The sequence below is a fragment of the Esox lucius genome, chromosome 7 (assembly GCF_011004845.1).
Source record: "Esox lucius isolate fEsoLuc1 chromosome 7, fEsoLuc1.pri, whole genome shotgun sequence".
NCBI classification, from domain to species: Eukaryota; Metazoa; Chordata; class Actinopteri; order Esociformes; family Esocidae; genus Esox; species Esox lucius.
Window position 1 is genome coordinate 48,752,431 of NC_047575.1, and position 8,379 is coordinate 48,760,809.

Below are 8,379 nucleotides of genomic sequence, written 5' to 3' on the forward strand. Positions count from 1 at the left end.
AAGATCGCAAGATGCAGGCTTTGTAATTGTACCTAGAATTTTGAAACAAACAGCTGGAGGCCGGGCCTTCTCTCATAGAGCTTCACTGCTGTGGAAAGATCTGCCAATTAAGGTTAGAAATGCAGACTCAAGTGTCTACTAAAGACACATCTCTTTAGCATGGTCTATGATTAAGTGCAGTCTGTCCAAGTTGAATGGAAAGGCTTGATACTGTCCACCAGGGATGGAAATTAAATTTTTGTCCACCGGCCACTGTGGCTGGTGGATTTCAAAATCTACCAGCCACTCAATGTTTTTACCAGCCACTTTCTTGTTTTTAACCAACAATGTGTAACTGCATGTGAAAATTAATACTACAAGATCACTACAATACTTAAGCAGTTTATTTAATCTCAAGTCTCATTGAAACACTGACACTTTCTCTTTCTCTCTTATACAAACACAAACCATGAACTGATATACATTTCATTAAATGAGTGGGCAGATTAAACAACAAACTAACATTCCTCCACCCATCCTCCCCAATCCCAGTACAATTTACTCCTGCTCATCAGAATCTTCTGAAGCGTGTTGACGACATACAGAGCCGCACATTATCAGATTTATCTCGTCGTAAACTAACCAATCGCGGGACTCCTCTGCTTTTCTCCATCGTTCTTTAAAAAAAGTTTTTTGACTTTCGCCTCTTTGTCCACTGGCTCCTCCTGAGATGTTTTCTCAGCAGACCTCTTAACGCCTGCGATGTAACCCCACATTTATTTTTTATTTGCACCGCCTCTAAAGTGTCCGGGTGAAACGGTATGCTATTTTTATTTACCCGCCACGGTGGCCGGTAGGTGAAGCGAGTTTACCCGCCACAACCCAAAATCACCCGCATTTGGCTGGTGGCGGGTGCTAATTTCCATCCCTGCTGTCCACCCTTGCTGTATTGCCAAGTGGGCTCTCATCGCCACTGGGATTCCCTCTCTCCAATGGGGCGGAGTCACTGGCTTGTTGTTGTCTCACTGTTGCGTCCATTGTGAATTCAGGTGAACTCTGCTGGTAATACTTGGCCCTCATTTCAGGGTGGTTGCGGTTGGTTGGTGTCCCTTTGGTTAATGCTTGACCATACGGGTGAATTGATTTCCTACCTGTTGGGCCCTGTCCGAGGCCACCAATGGATAGGGCCACAGTGTCACTGTACCCCCCTGTTTCAGCCACAAGGTTTTAAGCTGCTATATTATTGTGCTGGGGGAGTAGGGTCAGTTCTCCTTCTCCACAGTAAATCCTTGTAAATCTAAGGAATGCACTCTTAAAATGTTCCTTGTCTCCTGCTCTGTTTAAACTTAGGAGGACTTGAGGTCTTGGCCCACACCTCCTGATTACCAGGCTGTCCAAAGCCCTCCTGGTTGTGTTGCAGATCAAGATGATACCTGACGATTCCAGCTGCCACTCTGCTGACCATCCCCCCTTGCCCTGGGTTGTCCCTGTCCTTGTCCATCTTGTCATGCTTCTGACCTGGATTAGGTTTTACAGACTCTGGACACAGCCTAAATGCATTTATTAATGATTACTTTTGCTCTTGTACTCTTAAAATGTTCACCCCTCCGAGCTTGGTTCCTCTCTAGGTTTCTTCCTCAATTGTTGTTGCTTGCTCCTTGGGGTTTCAGCCTAGGTGTTTTGTAAAAGCACTTCATGACAACTGCTGATGTAAAAAGGGCTTTATAAATACATTTGATTGATTGCATCTGTAATGTTGTGGGGATGTTTAACTTCCAAAGACCCTAGGGACATTGTTCGGCTACATAACAACAGAGATTCCATCAAGTACCAGGAGGGTTTAGGCCCGAAGCTGTCTGCCTCTGCCAGGAGGATAAAACTAGGTCACCGTTGGATCTTCTAGCAGGACAACAATCCAAAGAATACCTCCAAATCCACATGCAAAGGTTTCACTGATTATAGAATCAAGCTTTTGCAATGACCATCATAGTCCCCTGATCTAAATCCCATTCAACACCTGTGGGGTAAGCAGATGAAGCGAGTCCACATGCGAGGACAAAGGACTGAAGAATCTGGAGTTTCTGCACAAAGGACCGGTCTCAAGGTTTTCAAGTTTTCAGGAATCTTAATGTGTGCTTCATGGAGGAGTGGTCCAAGACCCCTCCCAAAGTGTTCACCCATCTTGTCAGACTTAACCAGAAGACTGATGCAGCCACCCTACAACAGAAGGCACCGGTCAGAAAAACCTAATAGTGTTCCTCTCTGCCCAACAACACGTACCAGCAAAAGTAAACCCAAAATCCCTGACATGTAGCTTTCTGTTGTGAATATATGAACCAATTCTACACAGATGAAGGCAGATGTTTCATTGATTTAGCAGCATATATTTTATTGATTTTAAAATTTAGGAGCTTATGAACACGAGTCTAGTCAAGGCCAGGTCCCTGTTAACATGTGCTCCCAGACCACACAACCATACCAAGGAGGTGCCATGAAACAACAGGTGTGAAGAGGATCGAGGTGGTTGTGGAAATCACCAATATGTGGGCTGATGATTACCCTAAGATCAGCTATTTGGCTATAACCAAGTACAGACCAGGGTTTTAAGAACAGAGACCAACAGAGTAGTGTCATAACAATTGTTCTGATCAAACATTATTAATTTCACCTATTTATACCCCCCTTGTCAGCGCCCAAATATATCACCTCTAATGCTATAAGATGCGTACAAAAAAAATGTGTCACACGAATCAAAAACAAAATAGAACCCTACACTCTCATGGCAACCATAGTTCTAGGTCAGAGTTAACAGACCTCCTGATCTGAGCTAAATGAACTGTTTTAGACTAGTCTCTGTCCTGCCCAAATGGAAGAAACAGAGGAGACACAGCCAACTTCACCTTGGAGCCAAATCAACAGGGCCTTAGATAAGAGGTTTGAGGCCTGGCGCCTTGGTTGTGGCCATAATCACTTCTAAAAACAGGGCATTGTGACCTAGGTCTTCCTCCATCTGTGGCAACCATGAACAGTCTAAAGCAAATTCAGGCCTAGTCTAAAACAGTTCATTTATTCCAGTTAATTTGCAAAACAATGGATAAATAAGGATATGGTAATAAATGAATTCTTTACAGCAACATTACATTTCCCTAAGCTATTGGGCAATGAGGGTCCTGATCACACTTTTCCTCAGCCCTCCTCCATGGGTTCCTCTTCATCTCCATTCATATCCTTAGTTCTGATCAAACAAATGAGAAACAAAAAATAAATCACGTAAGTCACGTAATTCTTAAACAAAAAGATACAATTGGAAAGAAATGGGCTGTGTCTAGATATTTTCCATTCCATTTTAACAAACACAAAAACAGTGATAAACACTGTCATACCTAATCCCTCCAAGAGGTGTCTGGTTTGGCTGTAGATTCATGTGAGACGTCCTTTGGAATCTGCAATCTATATAGACCTTTCCATCAGTACCCAGCTGGCTGTCCACACACTCATAAGGCTCCCACTGAGAAAACATCATTGTGTTAAAGACATGAAGCACAATCTATGAATTGAGTTAAAAGCAGACCATTTTATTTGTTTATTGAGTCATAAAGACTCAATTTGGAATGGTTAGTTGATAAAATATAAATACATTGTGTTCACAAAGTACTCAGACCCCTTCACCAGCATGGAGAGCTTTGCCACCTTCTGCTCTACTGAGAAGCATCCCCATAGCATGATCCTCCCACCACCATGCTACATTGTAGGGATCCTATTAGCCAGGTGATGAACAGTGCCTTGTTTTTGGTCTTTGTCTAATAAATCGATGTGGGTCTCATCAGACCAGATAATCTTATACTCAAGCTTTCTGTGTATTTCAAATGGAAAGTAATGTTCCTTTTACTCAAGAGTGGCTACTGCTCTACCATAAAGGCCTAATTGATGGAGTGCTGCAGAGATGGTTGTCTTTCTGGCAGGTTCTCCTATCTCTGCATAGAAACTCTGGCCATTTTAAACTGGCCATTGTGTTCTTGGTCACTTCCCGGACCGTGGCTCTTCTTGCCTGGTTAGATAAATAATTTAGTTTGCCATCAATCTACACACTTACCCCATACTGACCAAGTGACAACAAATTTTCTTTAAATATTTGCCAGTTATAAATGTCCATAACGCAACAAAATGTGGGGAAGGTGAAAGGGGCTGAATACTTTGTTTACTGTATAAAACAAGCCTTTACCTCCATTGGTTCCTCCTGATCAATATCCTGAGCTCTATGAAAACATTAGAAAAGGAGTCAACATTACATCAACAATGTATTTATATGGTCTATATTTAAACAATCAACCATGTAGCAGCTCGGATAGGAGTTAGGGTTGGGTTAAGTTTTTGGAAAACATTTTCTTACTTGGTCTGTCCATTATGAGGTGAAGCCTGGTTTGTAATGTTAAGTCTGACAGAAGCTTCTCCAGGGGGAAAATGACCACCAATCTCTATGCTGATCCGTTTCTCATCCTACAGATAGAACACAAGGGTGATTTCAACAACCAAGGAACTAAATTCCCAACTGGATAATTGTTTTTAGGTCACTTGTTGTTGTTGTTGTATGTATGGACAATGAGTGTGTTACTTACTGTTGTAATGGTCACATTGAGATGGACAAAAACGTGGGCTGCAGACTGTAAAATAAAAATGTCATTTGTATTATTCTTTTGGTTGTTACTTTTCTGACCTACTAGGTGGTCTTCTAAGGTGGTTATAAAGTGCCATGAGGCAATCCCTCCACACTCCTCCCACAGACTTCTACTGCCATATTTTATGGTCTTATTTTCACCAACAGCTTACAAGAAATTACAAAAAACATACACCCTCAATTAACAATCAAGCCCTTGGACAAACATTTCCTTCTAAATGTTAGATACTATATTGCACACTGTGGGCGAACGGAGGACTCAGGAGAGAGGGCAAGTGACCGGTTGAATAGCTCCCCCTAAAAAAGTATTTTTTGGGGTGGCTATGGCAGTGGATGCAGCAACCAGGGTCAGGGGTACCAGCATCGCTGGAGAGGATGAGTGTTCCTCTTCTCGGGTACCCCCACGGAGGTGGATCCAGGAGAAGAAGACCAGCGGCCCCAGCAGTGGCTGAAGGAGGAGATCGCCTAAGAAGTCTTGTGTTGCCCCAATGTCCGGTTATCGGTTCTGGAGCAGCAACTCAGCTGGCCCGGTTTTTTGGGGGCCGCTGTTTCTGGTTGCCAACGGAGCCCTCCCTGTATGGGTTCAAGGCCTTCGGTGGAACTCTTGGATTGGCAGCTGCCGACATTAGCTGGAGCCACTCTTTCAGGGTGGGTACTGTCACATCCTAGCACAGTGAGATCTAACAACCTCTCTCCCCCATTTGCATCACAGACACCTGTTCTGTTGTTTATTTTCCTCACCTGTTTCCCCAATAACTGACCCCATTTAAGTTTCTCTTTTCCTAGTGTGTTGTCGGTTTCAGTTAGGCTCATGCCATATTTGATGGTTGATCTATCTTGTCTTGATGTTCAGTGTTTCTTTTGTTATAGTGCTAGTTCTTTTTATTAAACGTCCTCGGTTTTCCCAGCATGTGTCCTGCATACGTTTCATTGTTACACATAGTGTATGTTATAAAGACTCCCAAAATCTAATTTGCGGGAGATACGATACACAACGCTAATGCAATCGATTACAAATGTACTATATGCAAATAATCAGAAAGTCAAATAGATATGATTACATTGTGAAAACGGACAGTATTAAATCTAAGCTAACATGCTAACATGCTAAAAAGTACACCCATATAGTTCGGAACTCTGGAAACTCTGGAATACTTAAATGCATACCTTTAATGTGGAAGCTACAACAATGTAAATTAATAATATCTATACCGTATTCCTTTTTATGTATTTTATCTAGTTATTGATCGAGTTACAGACTCCGTTACCATTATAAACTGGATATGATGCTGTCTTCTAGGCCGGAAGGACAATTTGTCAATAAATTTATTTTTTACTTAACAGTTCCGACAACTTACCATTGATAATGTTTATTCATTAATATTAGTTAGAATAATTTTTCAGATTGAAGTTTTCCGAAGATCTCGTTAATAAATTAACAAAAGCTACTTGAGTAAACGTACGTTCCCCGAATAAAATTATACCTTGTACGAGGTGCATTGTGGGACTTTTACGTATGTATCAATAACGTATATCTATCTACCTATATACAGCTCCGTAAAAAAATAAGAGACCACTGCACCTTTTTCTTCCAAACAAGTCGAAAAGGAAGGTTCTGAGTGAGGAACAGAAGGGTTAAAATTAAGAGACCACTGCAAATTCAACGCTTCTGTTCCTCACTCAAAAAGTTTTTGGAAAGGAAAGATAAAGGTTCAGTGTTCTCTTAATTTTTTCCAGAGCTGTATATATATATATGTATATGTGTATGTGTATATGTGTCTATATATGTATATATGCCAAATGAATACATCAAATTGTAATATAATATCTAATAATATAATATTATTAATATTATTTTAATAAATTGCCTCATTCGTTTAGTGTAACGGTCCAACATCATCAGACCCGAAAAGGTTGTTTCACCCAAACACCTTGCCTCACTCGGACATAACTTTGTGAGTGATGACATTGCTGCAGCCCATTCCTATGCCTTTTACCAAAACAGTGGCAGGTGGGGGCATTCTTTTGTGTACACATTTTGCTAATTTCCGCTAGAGGGGGCACTGTCAACATAACTCTAGATCAACCTTCCTTAAAATAAATAAATAAAATTAAGTTCACCAAAATATGATATATGTTGGTTAATATTAATACACTAATTAATACTAACACTAATTTATACTCATTATATTTAAATAGTAATTACATACTGCTTTAATATTTTTTTAACACTATTTAGTAAATCCCATATCCAAAATAATACACATGACTGTACATCTCTTTTTGGCTTGGGTTATTAACATTAAAGAAAAGACTGACAGGTAAAGACTTGTCAGTCCAGAGCATGTAAAGACTGACATGGAAACACTGACATGTAAAGACTTGTCAGGCCAGAGCATGTAAAGACTGACATGGAAAGACTGACATGGAAAGATTGACAAGAAGCATGCATGTGGATGACATCCCTGTAATATAAAACTGGCATAACAGTTGCAAGTACAAGCTTCTTTTTAACTTCAGAAGAAAAACAAGACTTATTTCTAAAATAGCAACCTAACTCGAACCTCATTTTTACCAAGTGTAGAATATGTGTCTTAAACTAGTGTCATCAATTAAAATCCCAAGATATTTGTATACAGATATATAATACATGATAAGAAATAGCATTTTAGTACTCATACAGTATACTCCAAATGTATTTCCATTATATTACTCAGAGTAATTATGTATTATATTTAAATAGTACTTAAATACTACTTCAATACTAGTGTACTAAAGTAAAAACGTATATGGTTCCACAATAATTTGGTAATATACATTTATAATATCATTACATACAATAATGTATTGTTATTATGAAATATAGCATTATAATATAATACTGTATACTTCTTTTTTTGGCTTGGTTAGACCTGAAAAACACCAAAGAATGGAATTCATATCATATCTGTGAACATATGGACAGCAGTAACACACTTGGTGAAAATACAAAGTCCAACCTTACCTAGTTTCTGCATCTGGATTCCTGGGCAACATGACAGATGTACAGCCTCACACAGACAGTCCAACATACTCCAGATTATAACTTAAGTGATCTCCAGGTTTCAGGTACCATCTATAAAGTTGTGAAGGGAGCATTGTGAAAACCCCCGTTAGGAGTGTATAAAAATCTGTTAACCCGGAGATTCCCAGACAGTTTTACATGTGCATCCTCTAGAAATAAACCAGTCTTTATATCAATATGACTATAGATGAACAGTCTCACTTAGTTGTCCCAATATAATCCAAACTTCATTGGGTAGAGCCAGAAAAGGATTTCCTGTCCTCTCCTAATCTGGTTAATCTCAAGTTTCCTTCTTGAATTATTGTATGTTGTCCGACCACACTGTTGCAGCTTATTCTCATAGTAGGTAGAGGTACATCGAGTCTCACGAGGCCACACCTCCAATCTCATCTGGCTTCCTTAGAGGTCTGGAAACCTATTAAAAACATTTGCCACTGACTTGAAGCGGGGTGTTTGGTACTGGATGTTAGTTTTCAAAAAAACTCAAAGGCTTTTTGAAGGCGGGCTTAGCGTGGTTTCACTATTCCTTTGGATAGAAACTGGATAGAACACCTTTCCTGGAGGTTTTTAGTTCTTACCTAGGTTGCAAAATATCATAAAAGAAGCAAAGCATTCTGTTTTGGAAGAACTGTGCTTTATTCATAACATTGAGTCAATAAAG

The 8,379-nt window shown here is 39.9% G+C and overlaps 1 long non-coding RNA gene across 2 annotated transcripts; it reads right to left on the bottom strand.

Moving 5' to 3' along the window:
- Positions 1–3,077: 3,077 nt before the first annotated feature.
- Positions 3,078–8,110, bottom strand: LOC105026647. Of its 2 annotated transcripts, XR_002196613.2 has the most exons (7): positions 7,920–8,086; positions 7,659–7,769; positions 4,596–4,640; positions 4,370–4,476; positions 4,202–4,235; positions 3,363–3,487; positions 3,078–3,214 (listed from the first exon to the last, which is right to left on the bottom strand). It is a non-coding gene; the product is annotated as an uncharacterized LOC105026647 (long non-coding RNA). The 2 variants fall into 2 exon arrangements; XR_829205.3 differs by having other exon boundaries at positions 7,659–8,110.
- Between the last annotated feature and the right edge of the window lie 269 nt (positions 8,111–8,379).